Source organism: Cryptotermes secundus, unplaced genomic scaffold (assembly GCF_002891405.2).
Source record: "Cryptotermes secundus unplaced genomic scaffold, Csec_1.0 scaffold48, whole genome shotgun sequence".
NCBI lineage: Eukaryota > Metazoa > Arthropoda > Insecta > Blattodea > Kalotermitidae > Cryptotermes > Cryptotermes secundus.
Window position 1 is genome coordinate 865,356 of NW_019722965.1, and position 19,007 is coordinate 884,362.

At 39.3% G+C, this 19,007-nt stretch overlaps 1 long non-coding RNA gene across 1 annotated transcript in view; it reads left to right on the plus strand.

Annotated features, from left to right (window-relative positions):
* The window catches only part of LOC111861549, a 205,781-nt gene that overhangs the window by 128,568 nt on the left and 58,206 nt on the right, over positions 1 to 19,007 (plus strand). Inside the window, exon 2 of the long non-coding RNA XR_002842258.2 lies at positions 10,086 to 10,275. This is a non-coding gene — a long non-coding RNA (uncharacterized LOC111861549). The remainder of the gene's footprint in view (positions 1 to 10,085; positions 10,276 to 19,007) is intronic.

Below are 19,007 nucleotides of genomic sequence, written 5' to 3' on the forward strand. Positions count from 1 at the left end.
CTTAAGTTAAAAAAATTCAGTGACTTCATTGTGAATAGAACCCGCGACCTTCCGGCTTGTAGCATAGTGCCTCAACCAACTACGCTACATCGTGCCCCAGAAAAAATTGGCTAAGATATATTTGTTGTTATTTCTGGTTTATTTCATTGCATTTATTACCTCAAAAACTAAGCAACTAAGTCTGTTTTGCGATATAGTGGATAGAAGAGTCTTCTCGCTTCTCTATTGTATAATTTATTACAATGGCTTTCTTCTTTGTTAGTCTGCATGAAACTTCGACAACGAAAATGACTGAAGCGCTGTCGACCACTACAACATAGTTTCAAGTATGATCCAACATTTTATGTGGTTCACTGGTGGAACTATGGATTCTCTTACTGAATTCCATTATTGGAAAATTTTGTACAGCTACTGAGATATTACATTTCAGCTTGAATTATAGACTTTCAAAAGATGTGAAATATAGAAGTGGGTGCCTGGAGATATGCAGACAGCTCTTGAAGCAGCTGGAAATAATAAGAATGGTTCAACATGGCTTCCCTTGAATACTACGTTTCAAAAGCTGCCCAGGAGGAACATTTAGATGGTGGTATATCTTATGGGTGGACTGGGTAGCTGCACCGTTTCCTTATTGAGAGTAGCACTAGATAAGATTAAGTTAAAATTAAGTTTGCAGTTAAAATCACTTAAAATGGTTAAAATGTTTTTAAATTGACTTGTGTAATAACTAAAGTTTTGAGTTTTCGAAATATATTAAAGATGCATATTTTTCCTCAAAATGTGACCGAATTTTGAAAACTTGAGTTCACACGAATAAGCGCCCTGAGGGTCGTCCCTATAAACTTAAACTTACTTCCACGGTCACAACTTAAACACTCCTAACTTTTACGGATTGCATATAAGAAGAAAGTAAGCTTATTTTTTATGGCTGCACCATAGGTCAAGCGGTTAGTTGCTGGCTTCCCACCGCGGCGGCCCGGGTTCGATCCCGGGTCTGTTCAAGTGGGATTTGTGGTGGACAAAGTGGCGTTGGGGCAGGTTTTCTCCGAGTACTTCGGTTCCCCTTGCCAATCTTCATTCCACCAATTATTCCACAATCACCCTCACCTATCATCTGGGGCTGGTACAATAGGCCAGAAGTGGCCGCAGTACAAGGGACTTAGTGCCACTCCACTAGCAATAAAAAAAGGTTCTTTATTTTTACTTTCTTGTAAGTTGGGCCTAAAGTGGCCTCCACGTTCACGGACACATAACTCAGCTCTGCAAGAAAAATAATTTCGCAAGCCTTCGAAAATTCTGAGTATATTCTTTATCTCACTCGAAAACTGTAGAAATCAATGCCAAAATTCCTTTCTAGTATTGACTGTGCTGGCATGGACTTTTATATTCATACATTCTCACACAAAAATGTCGAGAAGCCTTGGTTTTAGAATATTTTAGAAAATTTTAGAAAATTCGATAGGATTGAAGTCTCTTGAACTGCATGATGATGACTGGGTTACTTCTCAGAAGTGAGTGCAATTAGGTAATTAACTAGCTGCTGGGAGCACGGTCCTTCTGCAGTATCCCATGTGATAGTGACAGGAAAAGGGAGACATTTTGCAGTGAGCATTAAGAAGCACAGATATAAATTGACACAAGGTCTGCTCGGAAAAACCAAATGAGCCCAACATGCATACGAATAAGGCCATAAAATATGGTGGAATAAGTGAAGATTTTCAGGCTGAACCGAATACCACATACAGGAAATATAGGGAATCAACTCATATGCTTCTAGTAGCTCATCCGAATAGGCAATTCAGCTTGGAGTATCTCTCCCAGCTGGACTCCCATCGTTGAACCGGAAGTAAAAAAATTACAATTCCCGCCAGTTCACATTACATGAGAAAGTTCCATTTTATGGTTGTAGTATGCAGATGCTCCATTTAAGCACTAGTTTTATCTTATGTTGCATTTTATTTCGTATTTAGAAATATTTATTTGTTCGAATTTAAACCTCAGGACTTGCTGTATCTAAGTGGATACATCTGTGATGTTAAAGGTCAATAATCTATGACATAATACAATGATGTTTATAACAATTTATTTAGAATATGATCTTCAATTTTCGTCTCTCATTTGTTAGGACTCTGGCCGTTACATAATGCATGGCCACACATGCAAGGTCTCACATATGTGGAGTTTTGAAAAGTTTGCTTTAACTCTCACAGATTGTTTATATTGTATTTGGCTTCTATATCCCGTCTTGTGTCCGGATTTAAGGGGTAGTTCTGTGCATTTGGCCCAATTGTGTAAGGTTTGTGCCTGAGGACAGACGCGGAGTCCAGTCTCCTAAACGTCGTTTTTAAATAAGAGAAACAGGACTATGAATAATGTGTAGAAAGTCAGTAACTGTTTTAATATACCATCGTCACAAATTTTTATATCTTAATTTCTGGAGAAAATTACAGTTTAGTCAGTAAACTGTGGGACATTTATTGCATCCTGCAAATGTATCAGAGTGTTCACGTCACAACACTGGGCTTCCTCCTAATGCAACTAAATCTCTTCCACACCTTCTCATTCTCTTACTTCTAAAAGTGTCAGTTAACTTGACATCTACGTCTGCCTCTCCCGAGCAGTTCCTTCCTGTCAGGATTCCCTCCGATTCATCGCCCTGCATTTGATAACTCTAATGATGTCTGGAGAAGAGGAGAAATTATGAAGCTCCTTATTATTCAGTTTTCTGTATCATCCTTTTATTTCCTCTCTCTTACTTCAGATATTATTTTCAGCGCCCTATTTGCAAGCATCCTCTCACAACAGTCTCCTGCAGACTTCGTAATCAGCTCCTCCTAAACCTCCTGCAGTCGTTGAATTACACTGCATGTAGCGTGTTACTGCAGTAAACTTTCTTCCTCAGCGAATGGCCGTAAAAAACAGCGGCGTCCGTTCCCGATATCGAAAGCCTGCAGCTCTTACAGTATAGTTGTAGGTTTCACCTGCTACGATAGACTACATTCGCCAATTATTTGCTCCTCCCAATTAGTAGAATTATTTTATGTAAGGGGTTCTGTTGGTACAGAGATTAGGCTACAAAATACACAATAGATGAATCAATGTTCGACTCCCGACAGAGGAAAGAGATTTCTCTCTTCTCCAAAGGTTTCAGACGGATTTTGGGGACCACCTAGTCTCATATGCAGTGCAAATCGACAGCTCCTTCGTCAGAGGTTAAGAATACGTGGAGCTATGCTCCACTCACCCATACGTCTTCATGGTTTGGTGCATAGTCATGCATGTAATATTTACCGAAGTACTGACGAAATCATCCACGGATTTACGAACCCAGAGAACATCAGACTTACGGCCATAAATTTTTGTTGATGGTGACCCCTGCTTTTTGTTCTGTTCCGTTCCGCATATTGGATAAAAGGAGGGAAAGCAATGATAAAAGGGATCTATTATGTACGTGAAATGGTTCGCTTCCTTAGAACAAACTGTGTTGTGGCACGTCATCGGAGTTTGGTGCTATGGCCGTAGTCCATTCAGCACTTCACACAGCCATTAGATCATGTAAGTTGGCCGAAATATCCGGACAGGCTGCAGTGATGAACTTCCTTTGCGAAAGATTAAATTCAAAGCGATACGTGGGTTCCTGATGGTAGATGTAAAGAAACCGAATGTGCAGCCTGTACACATCCCCTGATGTGGTTTCAGAATGAGGGAAGAACGTTTGGTGTCCAGGGATTGGACTAAATTAGAGGCACGCTAAGATAATCAGCGAAAGAAGTTTTTACTATAGGATTGAGGCTAGCTCTTTCTAAGGGACCCAACTGAATAGGTGTTTCCCTTCACCTGAGGACGGAAACAGATCCAGTTTCCGAAACGTCGTGTTTTTATTTGTTATCTTAAAAACCAGGACGATGGATAAAGTCCAAAAACCCAACATATCAGAAAGAAGTTTTGTATTTCTGGCTAGTTCCATTAGGAACTTCGGCACCAAGCAGCCAAGTTCAATCCATAACATGGATGATTTTTATTAGGAGAGAGTGTTAGAACTTCAGCAGTGTACCTTTACCGATTGATGGGACGGTACTTCAAAATAGCACAACTCCTATCCTACCGCCGTATGTTATAGTCCTGTGGTTCCTGCACTGATGCAAGTACAACGCGAATTGTTTGAGGATTTAAACGGACAGAAAGAACAAACTTGATATTTTGTGTGATGTACATTTCAAAAGCAAATTCAGAAAAAATAGTGTGAAGGCGTATTCCAGTCGATAATAAAAAATGTTGAACGGCATAAATGACATATTCAGAAGCTAACTGAGTAGTTGGCCATAAAACTGAAATTTCCAGTTTTTATGGGAACAACTTCCACTGCTGCCTTCATAAAAACAATATAGGCAGCCTTCTAACACAAATTCATATCGTGTGTAAACCATCTACGGGTGCCTGTCACCATGAAGACGTGACTCAGATTGTTATATAAGCAGAAAACTACTGAATGCTCTTACAACATAGGATGGGAACCAATGTCGCCACACAGAAGGTCTCCAATACACATGAACAATTTTCCGTAAGGGTGCCTATTCAAGGCATTCTAGGTATGACTTAACTTCAAAGGTGTTTTAGGCAGGAAACGTATGTATATATCTTTAACTTTAAGGTTATTGAGTTGTATATCTGGGTCAGTCTGACAGTGTCGAGAATTTCAATATTTCGAAAACGAACTGAAAATGACCCTAATGGCATGTTCGCGTATTAAAATCAATAGACACCAAAAGCGTTGAGGTGTAAAATTTAGACCACCACTCCGAAAAACACATCTCATGTGGGGCCCAGGGAAACAATCCTGAAAGTGAAACAAACCGAATTGGGAGACCACGTGTCAAAACTTATGATCGAAGCAACAGGACAAGGACAAGTCCTTAGCACGACCGTCGCTTTTCCAGTTTCTGTACCAGCCTCTTCCACGCTCGGCTGACTTTCCTAAATTGAAGGCGGGGCTGCACGTTCCTGAAAAAGGTGGGCGAACGGCGTCACATTCTAATTTCGCAGTCGCCTAAGTGAGAACTTCATATCTCACATACTATTACAGTAATATATCAATCGTTTTGACCAATCCTCATAGAAAGGAAAGCGGTAATTGTTCGTTATCCTTCGAAGAAGATACATACCGCGGAATCTGCAAATTCAGTGCCTGGGGATTCGGTCTGTATTCGTTTTATCAACTGAAGCTGCAAGAACCTGAAACACAAAATGGACGTATTTACCCGTTAGTCCAAGTGCACGAGTTGGGACGAGTGAGGCAGGCTGAAGTGGAATGTCATCAAAGAGAGGGGAGGGGTTCAATTCAGAGGTAATAGAGAGTGACCAACTTGCTAGATGGAGAAACTGAACTGTAAGGAAGGGTGGAAGGGTTTCTTTTTTAATCCAACCCCGCACCCCCTTAAGTTCCACCCTCTTGAGCTTCTAGCAGATTAAGCTGGGACGTGCCTTAGAGATGTTGTCGGGTCTGAGCTCACCAAATGAACTGGTCTCGCTACTAAAACGCCTCCCCACCATCTTTCTATGTCTAGTTTTTCCACTTTCATCTACTCTCGTCCTAATGTCAATTTAATTCCTTCGTGTCCACAGATATCAGAAAGGAAATGGATGTAGGCTTGTTTGGACTTAATTCTTATAAGCATCAAGGGCTCCACAGTGCCCATCAAGTAGAAATGAAGACTGCAGTTTGTGTACAATCTCAAGCAAATTTCGAAAGCATTAAAAGCCATTTTAGGCACTACCGACATGCAGGCCGTAGGAATTTTCCCTTTTGTAACACTTCTTTAATCGCATCTTTGCAATAATGCAGAGAGTATTGAGAAAACTTTCGGGAAAATTAGGAAGAGAATTGTGACAACAAGAATAGTTAATAATAAAATTAATTTATTGAACATTGTCTACTGCCTTACTGCATTTAAAACTGTAGTTTTAATATAATCTAATAATTAAAAATAAGTGTGTATTAATTTTGAATGTACTAATATCATATCTGCGGATTTCGGGTCACCCTGCACGGTTCACTTGTCTACCGTGCTCGTCATGCACGTCAATGTTTAGTTTTTATCTCACGACTAGAACGCTGTCATCGTATTCTTTTGCGGCCATCGTACTGCATTGCATAATGTATATTACTATGATCAATATAAATATATTTATGGTTTTTATTATGTTTTCCTCATATATCTAATATTATAATTATGTGTACTTACGTTTTTGCGTGTCGTATTTCTTCCGTGTATGTGTTATTTCTCGTAGTGCGGTTTCCCTGTATACTAAACATAGTGTAGTTGTTCTTGCTTATATATCTTTCTATGTAGCGTATCTAGTGCTGTATATCACAAGTTCATGCACTGTATGAATTATTGGGTTATGTGTCTCGATGTGTACGTCGTTCATACGTAAATTGTTTTTCGATCTCTGTGTGTTGTTTCAGTATGTTGCTGATTGCGTTTTTTGTACGAAAATATATTCTAAGTTGCGTGTTTTTTAAAAACTTAAGTATTTGTAAAATTTTAGGTTTTCACGGCGGTGAATATGAAGAAGGCAGTCTTCTGGGATGTGGCGTCGTGTAGATATTGTGTTAACCGACGTTTCAGAGGATATGTTCCTCCGAAACGTCGGTTAAAACAGTATCTACACGACGTCATATCCCAGAAGACTGCATTCTTCTATTTAGTTATTTATCTTTTCCTCGATATGTAAAAACGGCCCATTTTCTTTTTTGATGGTTTGGATCTTCCTGTATATTTTGTTTGTGTGGTATTCAAGTAGAGTCTTTGGGAATAACAGTAACAGATCGGAATTATGCTCAGGAAAAATGGAAGAGTATGCTGAATTCGGAGAATAATGACACTCGTTTTAGAAACTTCATCGCGGCGACCCGCATATGAAAACCTAATTATTAAAATATACAAAACTACAGTTTAACATGTTCTGAATGTGTGAAAGAATGTTCATCACCGACAAAATGATGGGATGTATTAGGACTTGATAACAGAGAAACAGTAATAGGAAAACGGAGGAAACCACGTTGTGAGGAACTTCATAATTTGTACTCTTCAGTAATATTATAAGAAATCAAAGAGGCTAACATGTAGCACATACGGGATTTATGAGAAATGCATAAATAATATTAGTCGGAAAAGCTGACGAAGAGATGATTTTGAGAAGGTTGGGAGGATAATATTATAACGGATTTGATCAACGCGTTGTCAGGCAACCGCTCTGTAAACACCGTCCAACACGAAACAATAAGGGAAGCTGGATTATCTGTAGATCCGACCGACGATCCAATAGGCTATCTGGATAGTGATCACGTGATATGTGTTTACTGTATATCCATGTCCTTTCCATGTCGATATAAGCAAGAGTGACAGAATTCGTTCAAGGCAGTTACGTTTTACAAGTCTTAAACTGGAGGAGTGAGCCCAGAAGAATATTTAGTTCCGAGGTTCCAGAGGAATTGAAAAATAAATAGCAAGAAGACTTCATAGAGATATGAAGTGCTAATTTCTGTATTGAGATCTGTTGCTAGGAGACGACTAGTGGAAACTGAGAATCCTAGTGCGTGTGCAACGGTGGACTGGAAAGTGTATAACTAGCGATAGCGCTATAATTACATGTAATTACTGGTGGTGCCTATCAGGAGTAAATAAAACCTTTCATCCAAACCAGAACCCGCGTTATTTGTCACTAATACACGTGATTGAAATTGATATGAAAAGAATATGGCATAACGGCACAGACTGAATCCGTTAAGGCTGGATAGGGTCCAGTGACGGGCTCTTGTAAAACAACGGTAATGAACACTCCGTGTTACATGGAATGTGAGTAATTTATACACTAGCTGAAGCAAATGCCGCTTCTGCTATATTTGTCTACTGTGGCCGTGGTCTTAATATGTTCTGTATTGTGTTACACGAACGGAACGCCACTTTTATTTTCGTATCCCGAAAAGGCTTAGTAATTCCCCTTACTCCCTTTCCGTTGTATGTAAAGGTAACTTTTTTGTTTTGTTTTTTTGGTGTTGCGAGTCGACATATCTATAATATATTTAATACCAGATACAAAGAACACATTCACGATATTAGGAGCAACAATAGTAATACAGGATACTCGGACCATATATTAAATACGGAACATATCTATAGAACAGAGGCTGATACTAAGGAAATCATAACATTAGGAAGAACGGGAAAATATTCCAACACATTGGAAAAGTATCACATTTAAAAAAGTCAGTAAGGATAATCTGATAATGAATGACACGCACACAATTCCATATTCGATACATTACACAACATTTACACAAAACAGTACACATATCTCCCGCCACCCCTCAGCACCAAGGTATATTATAAATGCAGAAACAAGCACTGCACACACGCATAACATCTACTACAGCGAGGAGAACACCATACACTGGTTGAGTGAACGGCGTATGGACGGGGCAAGTGAGTAGAAAAACAAACAACATAACAAAACACACAAGCATAACATCTACTACAGCGAGGACAACACCATACGCTGGTGGAGTGAAAGGCGTACAGAGGGAGCAAGTAAGTAGAAAAACAAACAACATAACAAAACACAGAAGCATGACATCTACTACAGCGAGGAGAACACCATACACTGGTTGAGTGAACGGCGTATGGACGGGGCAAGTGAGTAGAAAAACAAACAACATAACAAAACACACAAGCATAACATCTACTACAGCGAGGACAACACCATACGCTGGTGGAGTGAAAGGCGTACAGAGGGAGCAAGTAAGTAGAAAAACAAACAACATAACAAAACACAGAAGCATGACATCTACTACAGCGAGGAGAACACCATACACTGGTTGAGTGAACGGCGTATGGACGGGGCAAGTGAGTAGAAAAACAAACAACATAACAAAACACACAAGCATAACATCTACTACAGCGAGGACAACACCATACGCTGGTGGAGTGAAAGGCGTACAGAGGGAGCAAGTAAGTAGAAAAACAAACAACATAACAAAACACAGAAGCATGACATCTACTACAGCGAGGAGAACACCATACACTGGTTGAGTGAACGGCGTATGGACGGGGCAAGTGAGTAGAAAAACAAACAACATAACAAAACACACAAGCATAACATCTACTACAGCGAGGACAACACCATACGCTGGTGGAGTGAAAGGCGTACAGAGGGAGCAAGTAAGTAGAAAAACAAACAACATAACAAAACACAGAAGCATGACATCTACTACAGCGAGGAGAACACCATACACTGGTTGAGTGAACGGCGTATGGACGGGGCAAGTGAGTAGAAAAACAAACAACATAACAAAACACACAAGCATAACATCTACTACAGCGAGGACAACACCATACGCTGGTGGAGTGAACGGCGTACAGAGGGAGCAAGTAAGTAGAAAAACAAGCAACATAACAAAACACAGAAGCATGACATCTACTACAGCGAGGAGAACACCATACACTGGTGGAGTGAACGGCGTATGGACGGGGCAAGTGAGTAGAAAAACAAACAACATAACAAAACACTAGGAATAGGAAACAGAAGCAATAATAAATGTGTGTTCTACATATTTCAGACGTAACAGCAACGGTGGGCTTGCACATTGAAACAACGGGCCACCGAATCCAAAGCAAAGACGGTCGAAATATATATATATATATTGTAGGAAGTGTACAAAATTCAAGAAGAACAATTAAAATTAAAATTTTAAAATTTACTTGAATTTCAACAATTTTAATGGAATTTTATTTACTGCAATAGAAAGCGAGTCAGTGTATGGTGAACTGACTAATGTTGTCTGGATCGTAATCGCAACATTAATACAGCACACTGCAGTTACTCGTGAAATATATGAAGGATATTCAAGGCAGGTAACAGTTTTGGCGAGTTGAAGTACCTGATGATGGCCGGTTGGGGCCGAAACATGTTGTAAATAGTGAAAATTCTAGGGGATAAAGTGGTTGTATTGTTGACGGAACTGTAATGTAAATATTCTATGTGAATTATTTGAATCAATTACTATTTTCTTTCCATTGTTGCAGTGCCGAAATACAATGCACAGCCATGCCGGGATATGGCACAAAGTGTGTAGCAGCCAGGCCGCCAGAGCGCCCCAGCAGTCTCGGTGAAGTGAGACGGCGAGTGGAGAGGAATCCCGGTAGAGTCACGTAGCTTCCTCCACCCACGCCGCTTCGTCACAGACCGTAGAGATCCCTGCAACAGATTTTGTTGGTGAGCTCCATACATATTAATTTTTAATAAGATGTTTTAGAGACCGTACTTTACAAACCCAGTGAAATTCAGTTGTTTTCTGGTTTTTTTGCATGATTTTTCTGTTCTGTAACACTGCGAGTAACAAGAAACGCGGTTTCAGCCTTTTTCTTTTTTGTAAACTGAACGTTGAAAGCGGATAACGGATTTTTGATGGAACACCTTTCATTGATAAACTTGATGACTGAGATCCTATTAATTACTTAAAGTTATAATAACATTGCAATTCGCGTTGAATTATGAATTTACGTTCTCTTTATACACGGCGTCCTCCACTAAAACGAGCAAACGCGCAAACCTCAGCACGAAGCTGAAGATGTCTGCCTTCCGAACGAGACGCAGAATGGGCCGAGCAGGGTAAATGCTAGTCTAACTCAGTAAACCAGAATTCTTCTACTGAACCCAATAGTGGCTGAGCTAGTCAAAAAATTGGCCATCCTTTATTAAACTCAGAGGTTAATTAAAATGTTCACAAAATTCCTCCATGAAACTTACAATCATCCCGATAAATACATTCAACTCAGAAGACCTAACATTTTATGATTATTTTTAATACTGTTCTTCCCTGTACGCCAATATCTAGCATGTAGCTTTTTCTTGCTGGTTTTCCAAACATGATACAGGCGAGTGCTGCATGCTGCATGTAAACAGGGAACTTTCCTAAGACTGACAACAGCGTACATGAAATATCGTAACAAGGAAAGACTTACATCGGGCTATACCGGGTAATATCGAATTAAAAATCCATACGGCAATACACTCTGTTCTCAATCATGAATAAAACTTACACAATCCGTCCTATTTTTCTGTTATTAAAATTAATCGGCTGTTTGGAAAGTGATGGATGTACTTTTCTCAGTCAATGGACTTAGTCTCATTGCAATGAGCGGATTAAACTCATTAAAACAAAATTCAAAACTGGAAGAGGTGTTGCCGAAACGTTAGATTCCTGGTTTCAGAGTGGACCGAGCTACCAGAGACTGGTGTTCCTGAGAATTAACAGTATTCATATTTCTCCTCTCAGAACCATTCTTTTGAAGTAAGGTGCATGAATGAGGTAGGCCTAATTACTGCTATGATAGATGACCTCATTATATTAAATGGGATCAGACAATAAGGTCAGGCCACGTGAAAAATCATTCAACCTCATACAGGTCGTAGGCTGTTGCTTATAAACAACCATTTCCTACAATAGTGTAATAATATAAAACGCAAAGAAAACAGTAGGTACTAAGTTAAGGGCCGTAGTAGTCAAATGGAGCATACACATGAAAATAAAACATCAGTGTCATGGTAGCCTGTTCTGGTCCAGCAGATTTTTATAGAATTTGTTTTTACACTTTTATATGTTCCTTCTGTTTCTCTTCTGCTGTTCGGATTTTATCGAAAGGCCATTCTAGAGAATTTATATTCTCTCAACTCTCCTATACGTACAATGAAATTAATCTGTTTATTTCAGATGTCACAAATGTCTAGTATGACTTCAGATACGATTTATCTTCCTGTGACCTGTGAAATTCCTTATGAAACTCATACTTGAAGTCTAGCAATATGATGCATTGCTTCGAATTTATCGAACTAAATGAGCAATGTCGCTCACACTTGGAATTGTGACCTATATTAAATTTGGTCGAGTTCCACTTCCGTTCGTATTCATAGCTTAGTGCTTAAATACTTAAGCACAGGGACAACTTTACTTTCCTATTCTGATTTCAGTATATGTTTGTTAGTTTTAAGTGGCACTTTACTTATGGGACTGAACGTAATTTTACACAAAGTTTTGAGTTATTTTTTTACATCTTGAAATGGCAAACCATCCAGCTTAAACGAGTTTAATATAAATTACCCCATTAACTATATAGCCCTATAGGATTCGACCTTTTTGGGCCATCTTCAAAGGTTCGGCGATAAAGAGAACTTGCTTTACAATTGCTGTAGGTCTTGGAATTTTTTGTATTGCTAGTGGGTTGGGCCTAAGTCCCTTGTACTGCAGCCACTTCTGGCCTATTGTACCAGCCCCAGATGATAGGTGAGGGTGATTATGGAGAAATTGGTGGAATAAAGATTGCCAGGGGAAACCGAAGTACTCGGAGAAAACCTGCCTCAACGCCACTTTGTTCACCACAAATCCCACTTGACCAGACCCGGGATCGAACTCGGACCGTCGCAGTGGGAAGCCAGCGACTAACCGCTTGAGCTATGCCGCGGCCTATAGGTCTTAGTAAAGTCATAAATAAAAGAGTTGTGGGAGTTAAAATTATTAATGTTTAAATAGTTTCAGTAAAAATGTTTCTTCATCTACGTTGTACCTTATGAATTGTACGACGTTCTGTTGTTGCTTGTTAAATGTCTGCGAGTATAGCAGGCGAAAGTGATTTGAATAATTATCATATGATGAATGAATGATCAGATTTTTCGGTTATTAATATTAAGTTTGTTTACATGGGATGGTTTGTAATGCAAAAGCTACTATAGGCGTAATAGCGATGATGTATCATGTTCACATATATGATACATTTTTATTGAACATGTTGCACAAGACTTACCATTAAGTATATTAAAATTATTATTATTTAGAGCTATTTTATTATAATACCTTGATGAATTATCACTTGTGTTTCTAACCGTGTTCACAAGAGCCCTCCACTGGATAGGGACGACTGGAGGACTGTTGTGAACACAATAATAACTTCAATAAAATGTTGGGAAGTTCTGAGTAGCTGCACAGTTGGCGGCTTCTCAAGAAGGTCGCAGCTCCATGAAGTAATTAGACAGTTTCTGAAGGATTATTAATGAAAATCTATGTAAGGCCAATTTAATTTAAGGTCTTAATGCATTTTTAGAGTGTACGGTATGTATGAAATTTATTGAGTAAACGTCTATGGATCCACAAAATATGCAATGAAGCAGATGAATCTGAGAACAGGGTGCTGATAAGAATATTTGGACCGAAGAAAGATGTAGTGAAGGGAGGTTGGAGAAAACTGCATAGTGGGAAGATTCATAACTTGTACTCTTCTCCAAGTATGTAACTAGAATGATCGAGTGAAGGATGCATATTGAAACGAATATTATAATGTAAGCTTTGAGGTTTTCAGGGCGGTGACTATGAAGATAGCCGTCTTCTGGGATGTGGCGCCGTGTGAACCGATGTTTCGGAGGAATGTATTGCCTCCAGGGTAGAAAATTCCGCGAGAGAGGAAAGCACGCAAGCAGGTGGCTGCAGACCATTTCCGCTGGTCACGGTGGATCCTTGCTCGCGGACTTTTCTACCCTGAATTTGGAGGCGATACGTTCCTCCGAAACATGGGTTCACACAAGATCTACACGGCGCCACATCGCAGAAAACGGCATTCATCGGATATTATAATGTTAATCCATGCATTTGTCAGTGCTTGCGTTTCGATAAATCAAAGCAGTTTTTCACATTTTATTTTCATTATATTTTCCCATATATCAGAGATGGAACAACTTAAGATACCGAGCAGGTTGGTGTAGCAGCAACGCTCTGCACTTTCACTCGGAAGGTTCTTGGTCGAATCCCGGCCGGGGCCCAGGCTATCCTGAGGGATTTCGTAGTTTCTCTCATTCCACCCATGCAAATGCTAATTTCTTCTGTGTCTGTATTGTCCTGTGTAAGTATCGGCCTTGCGGCGCACTGATCCCCGTCCAAGGAGTCCTACCGATTTTCTAAGTTTTAAGGAACTGAAATGAAATAGTGTTTCACAGATGCCCTCCGCTCCAAGTGAGAGCAACAGGAATAAAGACAGACAGTAGAAAGAAGTGTTGCCTTATGAGAGGAAGGAATACCTCATTGAACAAATTCACAAGCAGGGCGATAAAACTGACTGTAGTAATTGTTGTGGGATATCACTGTTATCAACTTCATACAAAAATTTATCCAATATCGTTCTCTCAAGGTTAAGTTCAAATTGGCGATCATCAGTGTGGATTTAGACGTAACAGGTCAACTACTGATCACATTTTTCACATTTGTGAGATAACGGAGAAAAAATGGGAGTACAATGAGACAGTACATCAGCTATAGACAGACTTCAAGAAAGCGTATGATTCAATTAGGAGGGAAGTATTGTACAATATTCTGATAGAGTTTGGGGTATTCATGGAATTAGTAGGCTGATTAAAATGTGTTTCGGTTAAACGCATAGCAAAGTCGTATAGGTGAACATTTATGCGATACATTTCCTATTCAGAATGGTCTAGAAAAAGGAGATGTTTTATCGCCACTGCTTTCCAGCTTCCCTTTAGAATATGCCATTAGGAAAACAAGGTGGGACTGAAATTAAATGAGACACATCAGCTGCTGGTCTACGCTGATGATGTGAATGTACAGGGAGATAGCTTAGATACCGTAAAGAAACACAGAAACTTTAATTGAAAGGAGGTTGGTCTAGAAGTAAACTCAGATAAAACTAAGTATATGTTACTGTCTCGTCACCAGAATGCAGGACAACGTCATAACATAAATATAGCTAATGGATCTTTGAAAATGTGGCACAGTTCACGTCGTGTTTACTAGCGAGAGTAATTTATCAGGTCATTTTGTCTTCCAATCTGATGTCTAGAAACCTAAAGATTAAAATTTACAAATCTAATTTTTCTCCTGTAAATTTGTGTAGGTGTAAAACTCTACATGTGGCGCTAAGGGAAGGACGTACGACTGAGGGTGTTTGAAGAAAGGGTTTTGAGGAAATTTGTGGAACAAAGAGAGAAGAAATATTAGATAGTTGGAGAATACTTCATAGTGTGAAGCTTCATAACTTGTACTCTGAGGCAAATACATATATTTACATTGATAAAATAAGGAAGAGTGAGATAGGCAGGGCATGTAGTACTGGAATGAATACAGATTTTTGATGGGAAAGCCAGAAGAAAGGCGACGACTATGAAGACCTACACGTAGGTGGTAACACAGTATTAAAATGGACTTTTAAGGAATTGGAAGAGGTGGTACGGATTGAGTTTATCTGGCTCAGAATAGGGACCAATGGCAGGATCTTCTGAACACGGTAATAAACCCTCATGTTCAATCAAATTTTTGGAAATTCTTGTGTAGCTGAGCATCTGGCGGCTTCTGAAGAAGGTCTCAGCTCCACGGAGTTAGTTAGTGAATTAATAATTATATCGAGCTTTATACTAGAAGCCAGTCCAGACTGACGTGATGAGCATGTATAGCTACAACACGACAACCTGTTAATATTTGCTTTACTGCAGGAGACAGGAAGTACTGTAACCAAATTAGTAGTTAAACGGTACAGTAAATACGCCTAACTAATGTTAAAGGTAAAGCTATCTCTGTAATAGGCTCTGAAGGCCCATAGGGATGTGAAACATCGAGGCTCCCATATTTTGTCTAGATAATTGGCTCACGGATGGCGGTAAGGTTGTTAGTCTTACGCGCCGACCGCCCTTTATACTGGTACTCTTTTTCTGTTAGAGGCTGAGCCGACCCCAGAGCCACAGTGCGGTTGGAAGGATTAGGTAGATTAAAAAAAAATCCACCTCATTGGGGCTCGAACCCGCGACCTTCTGGCTTATAGCATAGTGCCTCAACCTACTACGCTACCTCTTGCCCATGTCTAACTAATACGTGAGTAAACTGAAGCAACGAGTAAAAGATAAATAATTAAATAAATGTAATAAATTAATAAGCCTATTGCACGTTTTGTTCGATATCCAAACTAAGCGGCTCATACCAGACGTATTTACTGTTTGAATTTATTAGAGACCTAGGTGTGCGCCATGCATTGGCTTCAGCTCGTATCCCAGCACACAGCAGGAAGCAAGCAAACTTCAGAAAGTAACTGTGTGGTTACCTCCCCTTGCACACACCAAACTGCAAAGTTATTAAGGCGGCACTAATAACCTATTGATTCAGCACAATATTTTAAATATAGGGCTGTTTCTTTTGATATTCCCAAGCTGGTGGCCACTTCAAAATAAACACACAGCCGACCTGGTAGAAACAGTTGTCCACCCCTGCTTTAGATCTATGGTCTGGGACCAGATGACATGGTGGGTGTGAGAGATAATGGTGTACTGGACTTCGTTCTGTCACCTCGGGTCTCACGTCGTAATTTCTGAACGAGAGAACACCTCTCCATATCTGCAGCCCTTCTGTGCCCCGTTGTGATAACGGATAGAGCATGAACAGACCCTACCTACTCTCCTCTCCCCCACTGCTTTCCGTATCATACATTTTCAACGTGCTTGAGCAGAAGCGTCAAGCGCAAGAAACTGGGTGATCACGTGACCACGTGAACACGTCATTGCCAATGTCGTTAATTCCATCCACCCCGTCATGGTTACTAGGTGTTTTGTTTTCATGTCATCTCATACACAGACTATACAAATTTATATCTTATCTCTAAATTGTTTCCTGTTCCCTACGCGGACGTAATAGAGAACACCCAAAGACATATGAAATATCCATATTCTTGTCCTAATCTACACAGTCGCAGCTGTTAAAGCGATGCCCAGGAACTGTGGTAAAGGCCTGTAGCTTTCGAATCCTCGTTCCAGATAACTTTTTTCCAAATTTCCAAATCGGACTATTATCCCATCTTCAGAATGAAGCCACTGAGCTACCGTTAGTGACTATGACAATTAAAGTTGTTTTGTTCCGAGAGAACGACAGAGGTTTCTGACCAGGGTCCGGATTTTGATGACATGTCATCTTTTTCCTTGTATCCTATTCGATGCCCGTAAATATATAAATCCTGAAGATGAGCTGTTGGTTACAGAAATGTAACTTCTATAGGTCATTTTTGTAATTTAAATTTTTAGGAAATTTTTTCGGTTTGGAGGTAATTTTTTGGTAAATATTTGGACTTTCAAGAGTATTTTTTTGTCATTTTAGCCATTTTAGGGAATTTTTCTTCATATATTTTCAGAAATGTGAATAATATGCAAGTAAAGAGTTATATATACCGTATATGTACATTTGATAAGCATTCCAAAGCGGTAAAGAATCGTATTAAAACATTTAGCTTAAAATTCAATCATACCAATCATACACTGCTTAATTTTTAGCATAAAAATGAGGACGTTGAGTTCACAGTGTTAATAAAGATTAAAAATACATTTTGAAACAATTAGTAGATTTTACATGACATGATATATTTTAGGTCGTTTTTTAACTTTTATGTCATTTTCCTGGATTTTTTCCGTCATTTTTAAAATATCTTAGGTAATCAAAATGCGATCCCCACTTATTACACAGAAGTTGGAAGGAATAATCCAGTCTAAGGTTGTACTGATTCCTCTAAGTTACAAATTCATTGTCTGCGATTTTAAAACCTCATTTGCCCTGACATCAAATTAATGTTTACGTAAATGAACAGTGGTAGCAAGGACCACGCACCTCCATCTGATAATTAAGTTGAACACACGTGGAGCTGCTCCTCCTCTCGCTCCTGTATCTTCACATCGTAGTTCTTAACACGCCAAACGTCTCTTTGCAACTACCTTCACGTCATGAGGGGCCATAACTGTTAATCACATTTATTTTGCTGTACATTATTTGAAACAAAATAAAACAAAATAAGCGCTTAAAAATGATTTAAATTCTGTCCTTCAGAATCTCTGAAAGCATTCAGTGAATCTCGATAAAATTTGGCATTACTAATCAGACTAAAAGTAGTTATGTGATCTTATCTCGAAATGTACCGCCTAATTATAAAAATATTTGACGTGCCAGCTATATTAACCATATTAAACCTCTTAGGAACCAGGCCTTCTTATAAAAAAATACACAAACTACAACTACCTGAGACAAACTGCTCTAAAATGCTCAACACTACTTCCACAATTGCTGTAAGTAATACTACAAAAGGGACAAATAATAATATTATACAATCAAATAAGAAGTTGAAAATATCGGTAAGACACATTTAGATTATAAAATGTTTTGACTATGGTTTATAACACTCAGAATCACAGGGTTTTTGTACTTTGTTTGTAATTGTATATTCTTCTTGTTATCTCCCTTTGACAAAGCCTGGTCTCCGGTATTTGTATAGCTGTAATAATAGTAACAAATTGTCCAGTGGCTGAGGTTAGCTTTTGCTGAGGCACCCAACAGAGTAGGCGTCTCTCTCCTCACCTGAGGACGGAAACAGATCCACTTTCCGAAACGTATTGTCCTCTTATATTTTAGAATACCGGTCGATGGATAAAGTCCAAAGCCCAATAATTATGAATATAAAATTTGTTAAAGAAGTGCGTTACGTTCAACTATACAAATGACTGCTTTCATTTCATTAAGCAAACTGTTTAAGGACGCAAAAATTGTGACAGCTGTGAAAACAACCACCACTACAGGAAACTGTTCAAAATATTTTTCCCTCGCATTGCAAACTTTTACAGGAGGTTCGATTTTGTGTTACTGTCACGGGAGGATGTTTCACAAGTCACCAGATAGAACAAGACGCTGCATTAAATTAGTGGCGTTAAAGACAAGTTTAATGAATTTTACATAACCGAATATATGAGCATCGACAACGCAGACTTCCCACGTCTTGACATACAAAAACCCATTCTGACTTTTCGTGAGAGGGTGACTAGGAGCCGGTGTAGCAACTGGCTACGGGCTGAATGGACCAGGGGTCGGAGTTCTAGGGCCGGTAGTTAGACAAGATTTTCCGCCTCTCCACGCGTCCACACGGGTTCTC